At 38.3% G+C, this 13,401-nt stretch overlaps 2 long non-coding RNA genes across 3 annotated transcripts in view; one reads left to right on the top strand and one right to left on the bottom strand.

Moving 5' to 3' along the window:
- Positions 1-11,700, bottom strand: part of LOC146487736 (uncharacterized) — a 54,845-nt gene extending 43,145 nt beyond the window's left edge. Inside the window, exons 1-3 of one of the 2 annotated variants that reach the window (XR_014867885.1) lie at positions 11,514-11,700; positions 11,350-11,416; positions 10,613-10,936 (exon numbers count right to left, since the gene is read on the bottom strand). This is a non-coding gene — a long non-coding RNA (uncharacterized LOC146487736). Of the gene's footprint in view, positions 1-10,612; positions 10,937-11,349; positions 11,417-11,513 lie in introns of those variants that run through there. The other variant, XR_014867884.1, reaches the window with a different exon arrangement.
- On the top strand, positions 345-1,441 carry LOC146487737 (uncharacterized). Its single transcript, XR_014867887.1, has 3 exons — positions 345-536; positions 625-691; positions 1,116-1,441. It is a non-coding gene; the product is annotated as an uncharacterized LOC146487737 (long non-coding RNA).
- Positions 11,701-13,401: the final 1,701 nt, after the last annotated feature.

Genomic DNA, 13,401 nt, shown 5'->3' with positions numbered 1-13,401 from the left:
AACGAAGCAAAAGGAAGAAGAAAACAAAACAACGGAACCTGACTCGAACTCGTGCTAAGGCAGCTGGAAAGTATGACTTGTCTCGTTCTTTATGATAGTGTGCGGTTTGAATAGCCGCACCCTTGTGCAAGCTGGGTGATCACACCCACTCGGTGTGATGTTACCCAATACCATCGTATGATACTGACAGCATAAAATTCCATCACGCAACTAACATGAAATTTTAGAAACTTCCATAATCGTTTTACCCTCGGAAGTTCGAGTTTCGAATTTTCTGGCCAGCTTTCAAACCCGTCTAGGCGGGGAACGTTGGTAACATAACACTTAAAACTTTACATTTCAGTAATCACAAGGTAAGATAAAAAAAATCCCATATTGTCCTGCACAAATCACAAGACAAATGACACAAAACACGAACATATGATTAATGTTGCCACAAGCCTTTTAACCTCGAAAGTGCGTGCATTGATATTTTTCAATCAGGCGAGAAGTTCGCACCATATCGTTGTGCAGGAATGTCTGCTGTAAAAGAAGAGGTACAGGCTGTGAATCGAAAACTACTCAGGCGAATTTTTTTAAAAATTTTTTTTCATAACTTGTTTCTCTTTATTGCTGTTTGCGCAGATTGTGCTCCAAGACGAAATCTCACCCGAAACGGTGGAAGACGAATCGAAAACAACTAAGTCCAAAGGTAAGTTGTAAATAGTTATTAAAAGCTGAGAAAAACGTCAGGAAAGAAAATTCCTAGTAGCCACACATCCAAATTTACAAACAAACCACAGAATCGACTGGGGCTCTTCCAAGTGCGTGATCTACAGTAGAAATTATTATCAACGACTCACTCTAGAAAGCTGGTTTACTAACTTAGAACAAACGTCACTCAACCGTTGCCTACTCACCCGGATGATCATAATTTACGTACACATGGTAATATCATTTTTATTAGCCCTATCTAGTGAGTGGTCCTAAGCTCTTAATCGTCGTAGGACTTGTCCTTACATACGCAGATTTTTGTAACAGGAATAAAAGTGGCAAGAGAAGTCACCAGTAAAGATGAATAACATTTGAGTTTCTTGCGCACTCATTGTCTTATTTCATTGTTTTCGTTTTCTTAGGTCCGTCATCAAGAGTATCCAAAGACCCAGGAGATTTGCCTGCAGCATTTTTAATGCTGGAGAAGATAAAAATGCCGAGCAACACAGGGTGTCTATCTGGCTACACGTTGATTGAAGATAGGACCATGCCTTATGGTCTAAGTTAGAAGTTTGAATGGCATAACCTTATCGTTACCTTAAAAGAATTTGTAAAATTTTCACAAATTTTCATGGAAATTCCCGCCGCAGTTCGAACAGTCTTCAGTAAAGCTCGTTAGCGTGTTCAATGACTGGAACTTGTAAAAGAGAGAATGATCGAATGAAATTAAAATATTCAAGTTACGTTTTCTTTTGCTGTTTTTTTTGTATCCTGTGCATTTGCATGAACTGCATCCAAGACGGTAAACAGAAAAGCACAGCTGTCATGTGTTGAGCTCTTTTATGCCCGAGTACTTTTAGGCACGAGTTTAAATACGTTTTCGGTTGCGTTATCAAATTATTATTATTTTTTTGGGTGGGGGGGAGGGGTTCGCGATGGGTCGAGAGATAAGCTTTCAGGCCACGAGTTAAGTTCTTGGTCTTGTCTTTTGTACTCTCGATTGGCACAAGTTAAGTTTTCGGTCGCGTTATCAAATTCTTTTTTATTTTATCTTATTAGTACTTTTTTTTTTTGGGGGGGGGGGGGGGGTCGCGATTGCTGTTAGCGTCATCATGACCCGGAGTCCCATGAACAGCCGTGAAGAAACTTAATCTGTTTATATGTCAATTTTGTAAGTGTCTTTTGTGTATCTTTTAACTTTCGAAGTTTTACAACCATTCATATTTCAACTTTTCATTACTAGCACTTTAAAAATTTGAAAGGTTTATATAGTTTTTTTTTATTTAGTTAGCTTTTTTTAGTTCCTCAAGGTTAGTTTTGTTTAACCGAAAACTTGGCAACTAAATCACTCTATGACCCCGCGGGCCAAGAGAGATACCGATGTGTCTCACATGTACCAATGTAGAAACGGTTTCTGGTGAATAACAAATGCTTTCCCTGGTATTTTATTTATAAATATAAACAGCGGAACATTGAAAAACGTACAAGGAGAACGTACGCGTGATGCGTAACGTTACTCTAGACTCGGCCGGGACTAAAATTAAAAAAAAAACGTTCTTTCAAAAAATTTCGAAAAGCGCACCCAAACAAAAAGGTGAATGTTTACACGCGCTGCTGTACAATAGCAACATTGCTTACCGGATTATATTTTAACCTTAATTTTTACAACCTCGTTATCCACCAATGCATTAAACCAATATGGAAGTCTGGAGGAATAGTTAACCTGTAAGCTATTCAGTTTAGATTTACTCTGTAATTCACTGTGAAGTTTTCTTATCCTGGGTCATCTGCTAAAGATGATTCCGAAGTAAAACTGAAGTAATTTGCAATTTATTCCTAACAATCTTAAATGAGGTTTCCATTCACAACGAGTTGCCATTGAATAGGCTTTTTTTAATGGGTTATCGGATATTGAAATTCAATCGACACACATTAAAAAAAAAAAATCACCGGCGTGAATCAACTTAATCCACCATTAATTTTTGTGGTAGATCCAGAATTTGTCGATGTTTCACGATCAGCCGATGGAATAACTGCGTTCACTGAGAGAAATGCCGCGCCGTTTTGGTTAAAACGTTTACCTGGAATGTTTCTGACGATGTAGCATCCCAGGAATTTGATCTTGCAGTTTTACGACGTAAGTACATAGATGATTCCTGGCTAATTTCTCTTGCTTTATATCGCACATTCCGTTCAACGTGGACTTCTGCAGCTGTTACTTTGACGGTAGAGGGTTTTGCCATTCTCAAACCATCTAAATCGTCGCTGTAATTAACGAATGCTCGAAGCGATTTCGCTCTTTTCAAGATCATTTCATCTCTACTATGCACCTGTAAATCGAAAGATGCTGATCTTGTCGGTCGCGATCGGGAACATGGGGATTTCTTGGAGTTTCATTTCTTGCTGAACATTGGCCATTGACCTAAACATATCTTGTCGTCGACGAAAGTGTTCGGCACCATCTCTGACTTGGATTGGTTGAGGTTTCTTAATTCTCAGTAGCTCTAGCACCGCTTTCCTAAAGTGGCGGTCTCTGTAAAAGTACACTGAAGGATTCATTACAGAGTTTAACTGAAAGAGTGTTCCCACAATTTGCAAAAGAAAATTGGTACAAAAGACTGGAAGAAGCATTCTCAAACTCTGCAGAACACCAGCTAGCATGATGGTGAAGAAAAGAGCAGCAGTTATTAAAGCAGTGGTCTTGGTAACTTTGGATTGGATTTTGGCTTGAACAAGAGCTGTAACTTCACTGAAATCGCTGGTTTTTCGTTTACGTATCCCGAGGCAAACCATTATATAGAAATACACAATGAGTAAGAAGCTGGTTGCTCCGCAGACATTTTCTCCCAAGAAATCGCCGTTAGATGGTAACACTACACTGCTGCAGCTTCACCGGGTGATTCGCAGTTTTCTCTCGCTTGACATCGCACGCCCCTTTCAGCATGGATTGCTGCAGAAACTGAGGGTTCTTGCATTTTCAAACCGGCTAAGACATTAATTGGCATGGATATTAACGAGGGCTGGAACTGACGATGATCTTTTCAACATCATTTTATCGTTACGACCCATAAGTAAATTGCACGATGCCGACCTTTTCTGTCGAGGTCGGTGGCGATTTTCGTCGATTTTAGTTTGTCGTTGAGCATCGTCGGCCTTCGATCTAAACCTATCTTGTCCTCCATGAAATATTTTGGTACGATTCCGGCGATAAACTGGATCATGATTCTTCATTCCGAGCAACTCTAGTACTGCTTTTCTAAAGAGGCGGTCTCTGTAAAAGTAAACTAATGGATTTATTACGGAGTTTAGCTGAAAGAGTGTTCCTCCAATTGAAAAACAAAAATTGTACGAAAGGCTGGAAAAATCATTCCCAAACTAAAGACAACACTAGCAAGTATTAAAGTGAAAAATAGAGCAGCGGTTATTAAGCCAGTGGTCTTGGTAACTTTAGATTCCAGTTTTGCTTGTACAAGAGCTTTAACTTGACCGAAATCGCTTGTTTTTCGTTTGCGTATCCCGAGGCAAACCATTGTATAGAAATACACAATGAGTAAGAAGCTGGTTGCTCCACAGACATTTCCAACAATAATCCAAGTGTTTAGAACTTTGCTGTCTATACCCATCAGTTCCATTATAAGGACAGGAAAGGTTATGACAATAGCCGCCAACCAAGCTACTATTGCCATACGTTTAAGACGCGTTTTTGTCACAGTAATCTTATAATCCACCCATTTTCGAATTGCCACATACCTCTCCCAAGAAATCGCCGTTAAATGGTAAAGAGAGGAGAACAGCAAACACACCGTCAACTTGCCGTTGATTACTAGTAACCTACAGACATGCTCAACTGAAACTTGCCCAATAATCTGTAAGGCAATAATGACCCATGCTGGTATGAGAATAGCACCTATTAGTATGTCCGCAGCGGCCAGGCTAGTCAACAGACGGTGCGAGTTCTTTTGCAGTTCTTTCCTTTGCTTGAAAGCAATTATAACTAATGCGTTCAACAGTATGATGATGGTTGAGGAAAGCAATCCAACTATAACCAAACTCATGGGCAATATGGCTTCATTTGACTCGTTCCTGGGTGTATCTGGTACGTCCAGGCAAAAAAATGGTGGCGTGGCTTTCGTAGAAGTGTCGTTAATTGCTTCTGTGTCGTTTTGATTCATCGAAGATGATTTTAAGCTGAAAAAAATATATGAGCTGTGAGAACTTTCGTGCGGCGTTTGGTAAGTTGTCAGTCAAGATTTTGTTAATCAGTTACTGTGTAAATCTTTTTATTCAAAAGAAACTGACAATCGAGTCGGCAAACCAACTGACAAAAAGAAGCCTTTGAAAAGAAGTAGTGTCGTTAGAAGTGTCGTTAATTGTTTCGTTTTTTTAGATTCATCTTATAAGGCTTTTTAGAGAAAATCCTCAACTACGCGACAAAATACGAGATTTTTGTTTTGTTTTTAGCTGAAACAAAATGTGTTTTAGACCTTTCGTCCGGGCTTTTTAAACTTGTCTGTCAGAGTTCTGTGAAGGCTGAAAGCAGTCAAGCCTTTCTTTTGAAAAGGAAAGTTATACAAGTTGGTAAACCAATTGAAAAATAGGGGACCTTTGGACTTGAAAATGTTTCCATTCTTAAAGTAATATGTCAAAAACGAGGGCGAGTGCTTTATCACGGGTTCCAAATACTGAGAAACAGATGAAAGCACGAGGCCGCAGGCCGAGTGCTTTCATCTGTTTCGAGGTATTTGGAACCCGTGATAAAGCACGAAGCCCGAGTTTTTGACATGTCTTCTCAAATGAAACAATAAGAAATTAATCTCATTAAAATGCAAATGTTTGATCTCAGATGAAAAACATGTTTCATCTCAGATGAAAACCTGGTGGTGTTTCATCTGGTGTTTCATTGGGGTATCAAGATTCATCCACCTGACCGAAATGGAGGTCATTTATTGGCTTTTGACTGCATGAATTATTAATGAGTTTGAGAAGTTTTATTATGCATCTGTCAATACAAAAGGTATAACAAAAGCAAAACTGAGAGTACAGATTTAAAAGAAAAACCACAAGCGAATTACAGTGCGGGGGTCACTTAAACAAAACTGGCCAATCAGAATGCAAGACAATAACAATGAATTTCAACCAAAGCCGATTGACCAAATCACGAGTAGACGGAAAACAACAACAACAACAACAACAACAACAACAAAAAACAACTAAAAGTTTCAAATTATTCACTGTTTGTATCCTACTGTGAACTGATTGGCCAGTTGTAAGTGACCCTGGTAATAGTGGTCGCACTGTAACAGACAGATACGAAGTCGCAAAGCTGAAACCGTCAGTGAAAAGTCTGCGAATTGTTTTATTTCGCTGTGTTCTTAATGTGGCGAGAATCCAACCTTCAAACAATATAAATTCTTCAATGAGATAATTGGCGAAAGTACCTGGAAAGAGTCGGGGAACGAGAATCTTTGTTGAGAATGAAATATCATATTGAAAGAAATGTGATGGTATATTTCCAGCCTGGTGAATGAATGAGAATGATGATTATTCTAGAAAGTGACGCAGGCATACTCGGAAAAAAGAAATCCGAGTGCTCCTATCAGGGACCTTCCGATTACTAGTTCGGATGCTCTACCACTGAGCTACAGGAGACTCGTGGGAGCTAAGGCACGAGTCTCCTGTAGCTCCTGATAGGAGCACTCGGATTTCTTTTTTCCGAGTATGCCTGCGTCACTTTCTAGAATAATCATCATTCTCAAATATCTTATTATAATAATTTCGTCGGGCATTGCAACATATTTTGCGTGCTAAAATGGTGAATTCAGCTTGCTAAAATATATTTTAGCAAGCGTTTGTTTGTTGTTGTTGTTTTGCCGCCCGCGTTTGTTTGGTGAAAAGTTGCATGGCCAACTGCGTTTCATAAAAACAGAGAGCAACCTTGAAGACGACAAAATTTGAAAATTATTTTATGTATTCATTATAGTGACCAACAGCGGGAGAAAGAGGAAGACGACGAACAGCGGGAGAAACAAATGAACAGAGCACGAGAAAATTACTTTTTACAGTGCAAAGAACTCAACCGGGGCCACCGAAAAAACCGACACTTTAAAATTTAAAGAAATGTTCTCGTTTTTGGTTGGTTTACAAACTACCAAGGCCGGACTCCTTTGTTGTAAACGTGACCTGTGATTGGCTGATCAATGTTGGGTGGTCCCGGTTGAGTTCGTTGCACTGTAATAGACGGCACATCATAAACAGCTTTACAGCGAAGATTAGCCCTAAAGACAGCGTATCTTGCCGTTTCAATCGTCTCTGTGCGCCTTGTGGAAGCAAAGATGATCCTTTTTTGTATTAGTTGTGACCCACTTTCATGAACTTTGCTTCCAAACAAATTACTCATCAGTAGATGGCGCTTCATAAACACTTTTATTGGGAAAAGTATTAAAATCTTTAACTGGAAACAAGGTTTGGGAGTCTTTGTTTGATACAAACCGCCTTGCTTTCAATATCTAGATCATGCATTAAGGTTTGCATCAAAACAAAGCCAACAGCAATCTCGCTTTCAGTCAAAGACCAGGTCGCTAAGCACACATCGGTATAACTTTGTGGAAGGTCTTAAAACCATGTACTAACGTGCTTGATATGAAATCGTTCACAACGCAAAACAAAGGAGAAATAAAATTGGTCGTCCAACTTGTTCCACGCTCGATTTTAGCTTTTTGCGAGGGCCTTCGTCAGTCCGTGAGAGCCTGGAACAGGTGACGGCCTGGCCATGCGCGGATAAACACGTTCGATGCGGTGGGGAAACCCAATGAGAATATTTAAGAAGAAAACTTCAAAATGTCGATGAGGACGTTTGTGTATAGTTTGCGAATATTTATGTACGCTAACATAATTTGATCTGTTCGGATTCTCTAACTGTTGATGGCTCTCCAAAAATGCTAGGTTATCTTATTTCGTTCTCTTAACGACATTTTTGTCCCTTCGAAAAGACAAGGAAATAATTTTCCCATTTTACTAAACTTTTATGTAATGATACACCCAAAAGAACGCTATTATTATTATTATTATTATTATTATTATTATTATTATTATTATTATTATTATTATTATTATTATCAATAAAGATTTGGTAATGCAGAGACCTGCAAAAATTAACGATAAAAACCGACGTTTCGGTGTCTTTATGACGCCATTGTCAAGGAGAAATAAGAAATTACAGAGTCTGCGGCAAGGTGTAACAATAAATTAGCATATAGTGTTTAAGGCTAATTTAATAAATACTTTAGCGCGAATAGAGTCGTTTTGCACGTTCAGAGTGGGTTTTTTTTAATTTAATTAGCCTTAAACATTATCTGCTAATTTATTGTTACACCTTGCCGCAGACTCTGTAATTTCTTATTTCTCCCGGCCTTGACAATGGCGTCATGAAGACATCGAAACGTCGGTTTTTATCGTTAATTTTTGCATGTCTCTGCATTATTATTATTATTATTATTATGATTATTATTATGTTAAACGCTAAAAGGTTCTTTAAAAACATTTTAAAAACTCTAAAAAGCGGACGGCGTTTCGACGTTACTCTACGCCATTATCAAGTCAAAAAGGTAAAAGTAAAAACAAGAATATATAAAGACGTAAAAACAATAAAATATTTGTGTCCTATGGGTATATTACCCAACGTAAAACAAAACGAACCAATAGGAAAAGAAACGAAAGTGTCAAGTGAAAAGTTTGGCGCAAATTGAGTCACTTTGAGTGTTGAGAGAAGGCTTGATGTCCTTTATAAACAGCATCTCGAATATTAGGCAATCGACCTTGCTTCTGCATATCTTTAGGACTTTAAAGAGGTGATCGATCTTTGCTCTTTTGTTGCCATGTTGTGTTTCAAGGTGTTTCCCGGTACCAGAATAGCGGTGTTTACTGATGCGTTGGTGTAAGTGTCGGGCAGTAAAGCCGACATAATTTGCACAACACAACGCATGAATTTCTCAGCCTATTCCTTCAGAACAGATTTTCACCGAATTAAACCGTTGTGTACCGTTGATGTAGTACATTTTAAGGTTCAGAACTACAGCTTTTTTTCATTTTTTTCCTGCTAGTGACATCAGATTCTATCGGTTCTATTTTTTTTTTCATTCAAAATCTTACCGCAGCCGTGGACAGTTCCAATTGTAGTGTCAATTTAATCCAATAGAAAACAAACGTACCGCCAGATATATATGAACTCTCCACCTTTTAGGAGAGGTATACAGCTATTTCAATTAACGTTGTCGGATTAAAATCAAGCTAAAAGACAAGACCGCAATGTTTTGTGGGATTTTTTTTATGAATAATTACATCAAAATCATCCCTGCACGTGCAGGTCATTGTACTGCTAATTACAGGCTATTGTTTTCTCCAGGCATGACTGATTTTGATGAATTTATTCATAAAAATCCCACTTAAACTTTCGGTCTTGTCTTTTAGCTTCATGCTTTGAACCGACAACGTTAATTGAAACAGCTGTATATGTTGAAGTAATTAGTATTTATTAAACTGTTCCGAAGGTATTGTTGATTTTGTTATTACCACAAGTTGACACAAGCGTTATACGTTTCTTACACCTGTTTCCACGGAAGGCACTCAAACGTGTTTTTTTTCCTCAAAACTGCAATTAAAGGCGAAAAACCTAGCAAACTAGAAAACTATTAAAACTAAAGACTAACAGTACAATGACCGTGGACGCCCGTGGTTTTTTTTTTTTTTTTTTAATATGTGTCGATTGAATTTCAATAGCCGATAACCCATTAAGAAAAAAACCTATTCAATGGCATCTCGTTGTGAATGGAAACCTCATTTAAGATTGTTGGGAAGAAATTGCAAATTACTTCAGTTTTACTTCGGAAGATGACCCAGGATTAGAAAACTTCACAGTGAATTACAGAGTTAATCTAAACTGAATAGCTTACAGGTTAACTATTCCTCTAGACTTCCATATTGGTTTAATGCTTTGGTGGATAACGAGGTTGTAAAAATTACGGTTAAAATATAATCCGGTAAGCAATGTTGCTATTGTACAGCAGCGCGTGTAAACATTCACCTTTTTGTTTGGGTGCGCTTTTCGAAATTTTTTGAAAGAACGTTTATTTTAAATTTTAGTCCCGGCCGAGTCTAGAGTAACGTTACACATCACGCGTACGTTATCCTTGGTACGTTTTTCAATGTTCAGCTGTTTATATTTATAAATGAAATACCGGGGAAAGCATTTGTTATTCACCAGAAACCGTTTCTACGTTGGTACATGTGAGAAACATCGGTATCTCTCTTGGCCCGCGGGGTCATAGAGTGATTTAGTTGCCAAATTTTCGGTTAAACAAAACTAACCTTGAGGAACTAAAAAAGCTACGTAAATAAAAAAACTATATAAACCTTTCAAATTTTTAAAGTGCTAGTAACGAAAAGATGAAATATGAATGGTTGTAAAACTTCGAAAGTTAAAAGATACACAAAAGACACTTACAAAATTGACATATAAACAGATTAAGTTTCTTCACGGCTGTTCATGTGACTCCGGGTCATGATGACGCTAACAGCAATCGCGACCCCCCCCCCCCCCTCCCTCCAAAAAAAAAAAAAAAAGAATTTGATAACGCGACCGAAAACTTAACTTGTGCCAACCGAGAGTACAAAAGACAAGACCAAGAACTTAACTTGTGGCCTGAAAGCTTATCTCTCGACCCATCGCGAACCCCTCCCCCCACCCAAAAAAAAAAAAAGAAAAAAAATTTGATAACGCAACCGAAAACGTATTTAAACTCGTGCCTAAAAGTACTCGGGCATAAAAGAGTTCAACCCATGACAGCTGTGCTTTTCTGTTTACCGTCTTGGATGCAGTTCATGCAAATGCACAGGATACAAAACAACAGCAAACGAAAACCTGACTTGAATATTTTAATTTCATTCGATCATTTTCTCTTTTACAAGCTCCTGTCATTGAACACGCTAACCGGCTTTACTGAAGACTGTTCGATTAAAACTGCGGCGGGAATTTCCATGAAAATTTGTGAAAATTTTACAAATTCTTTTAAGGTAACGATAAGGTTATGCCATTCAAACTTCTAACTTAAACCGAAAGGTATGGTCCTATCTTCAATACACGAGTAGCCAGATAGACACCCTGCGTTGCTCGGCATTTTTATCTTCTCCAGCATTAAAAATGCTGCAGGCAAATCTCCTGGGTCTTTGGATACTCTTGATAACGGACCTAAGAAAACGAAAACAATAAAATAAGACAATGAGTGTGCAAGAAACTCAAATGTTATTCATCTTTAATGGTGAGGCTCTTGCCACTTTTATTCCTGTTACAAAAAGTTGCGTATGTAAGGACAAGTCCTACGACGATTAAGAGCTTAGGACCACTCACTAGATAAGGCTAATAAAAATGATATTACCATATGAAGATCATCCGCGTGAGTAGGCAACGGCTGAGTGACGTTTGTTCTAAGTTAGTAAACTAGCTTTCTAGAGTGAGTCGTTGATAATAATTTCTACTGTAGATCACGTACTTGGAAGAGCCCCAGTCGATTCTGTGGTTTGTTTGTAAATTTGGATGTGTGGCTACTAGGAATTTTCTTTCCTGACGTTTTTCTCAGCTTTTAATAACTATTTACAAATTACCTTTGGACTTAGTTGTTTTCGATTCCTCTTCCACCGTTTCGGGTGAGATTTCGTCTTGGGGCACAATCTGCGCAAACAGCAATAAAGAGAAACAAGTTATGAAAAAAAAAATAATAAAAAAAAAAAAAAATTCGCCTGAGTAGTTTTCGATTCACAGCCTGTACCTCGCCTTTTGCAGCAGACATTCCTGCACAACGATATGGTGCGAACTTCTCGCCTGATTGAAAAATATCAATGCACGCACTTTCGAGGTTAAAACGCTTGTGGCAACATTAATCATATGTTCGTGTTTTGTGTCATTTGTCTTGTGATTTGTGCAGGACAATATGGGATTTTTTTTATCTTACCTTGTGATCACTGAAAGGTAAAGTTTTAAGTGTTATGTTACCAGCGTTTCCCGCCTAGAGGGATTTGAAAGCTGGCCAGAAAATTCGAAACTCGAACTTTCGAGGGTAAAACGATTATGGAAGTTTCTAAAATTTCATGTTAGTTGCGTGATGGAATTTTATGCTGTCAGTATCATACGATGGTATTGGGTGACATCACACCGAGTGGGTGTGATCACCCAGGTTATTTGTCAGTTGGCTCGGTTTCCTTTGTTCTTTTCGGTTGAATATATTCAATAGCCCCTGTCAATTACCAACTGTCTGAAAAGCTGGGTGCGGCTTTGGTTGTTAAAGGGGAGGGCGGGGCTGAAAAGAATAGCTGAGGCGAGGGGATTATGACGAGGGGGGGGGGGGAAATATATATTTTACCCCCCCCCCCCCCCTCGCCATATACCGCTTGACTTATTCCCCTTATTTAGTAATCTTAAACATTTCAACGAGTTCTTAATCGTTTATTATTAAAGAAAAAATGAACAACATAACTTTTTCTACTACTACTACTACTATTACTACTACTACTACTATTACTACTACTACTACTACTACTACTACTACTACTACTACTACTACTACTACCTACTACTACCTACTACTACTACTACTACTACTACTACTACTACTACTACTACTACTACTACTACTACTACTACTACTACTACTACTACTACTACTACTACTACTACTACTACTACTACTACTATTGTATGGTGCCAAGGCCTGATAACCCCCATTTACAAATCTGGTGACAAGAATGATCCGACAAACTACAGGGGCATCTGTGTATCAAGTTGCCTCGGAAAACTGTTCTGCTCAATCTTAAATCAACGTCTACACTCTTATTTAAAAGAAAACAAAATATTACATAACTCACAAATTGGCTTTCTGCCAGAAAACCGCACTGCAGACCATGTTTTTACTCTTCGAGCCCTGCTAGATAAATACGTTCACTATCACAAAGAAAGGGTCTATGCCTGTTTCGTAGATTTCCGCAAGGCTTTTGACTCCGTCTGGCACGTTGGTTTATTTTATAAGCTACTCGGTGCTGGCATTGGAGGACAATTTTACAATCTAATTAAAACTCTTTATTGTAATTCTTCCTGTTCTATAAGAATTGGAGACAACAAAACACGATCTTTCTCGTACTCCAGGGGTGTCCGTCAAGGGTGTATTCTAAGTCCTCTGTTATTCAACTTTTATATTAACGATCTGCCATATTCATTTCAAAACGCGCTTTCTGATCCATTTGTCCTCCCAAATGGAACGAAAATAAACTCACTTCTGTATGCTGATGATTTAATCATTCTGTCGAGATCCAAAACAGGATTGCAAAACTGTTTTAAATACGCTATCTTCTTACTGCAAATCATGGATGCTAAAAATCAATCCCAAGAAGACGAAAGTAATGATCTTTCAGAAACGCTCAAAGAAATCCGTTGACATTAATTTTAAAATAGACACCGAACCTGTTGAAATTGTTCAGGAATACACTTATTTAGGAACTCGTTTAACCCCAACAGGAAATTTCACTCTTGCGTTAGATCACTTAAAAGAAAAGGCCATGCACGCATTCTCTAACATCCAAAAACACACACTCCTCAGTAAACTAAATCCCAACACAGCATCTCAGATCTTCGACACGATGATATTCTCGATCTTAAGCTATAAC

This window comes from Pavona decussata, unplaced genomic scaffold (genome assembly GCF_977016875.1).
Source record: "Pavona decussata unplaced genomic scaffold, jaPavDecu1.1 SCAFFOLD_13, whole genome shotgun sequence".
NCBI classification, from domain to species: domain Eukaryota; kingdom Metazoa; phylum Cnidaria; class Anthozoa; order Scleractinia; family Agariciidae; genus Pavona; species Pavona decussata.
This window is presented reverse-complemented; position numbering and strand designations above follow the sequence as displayed.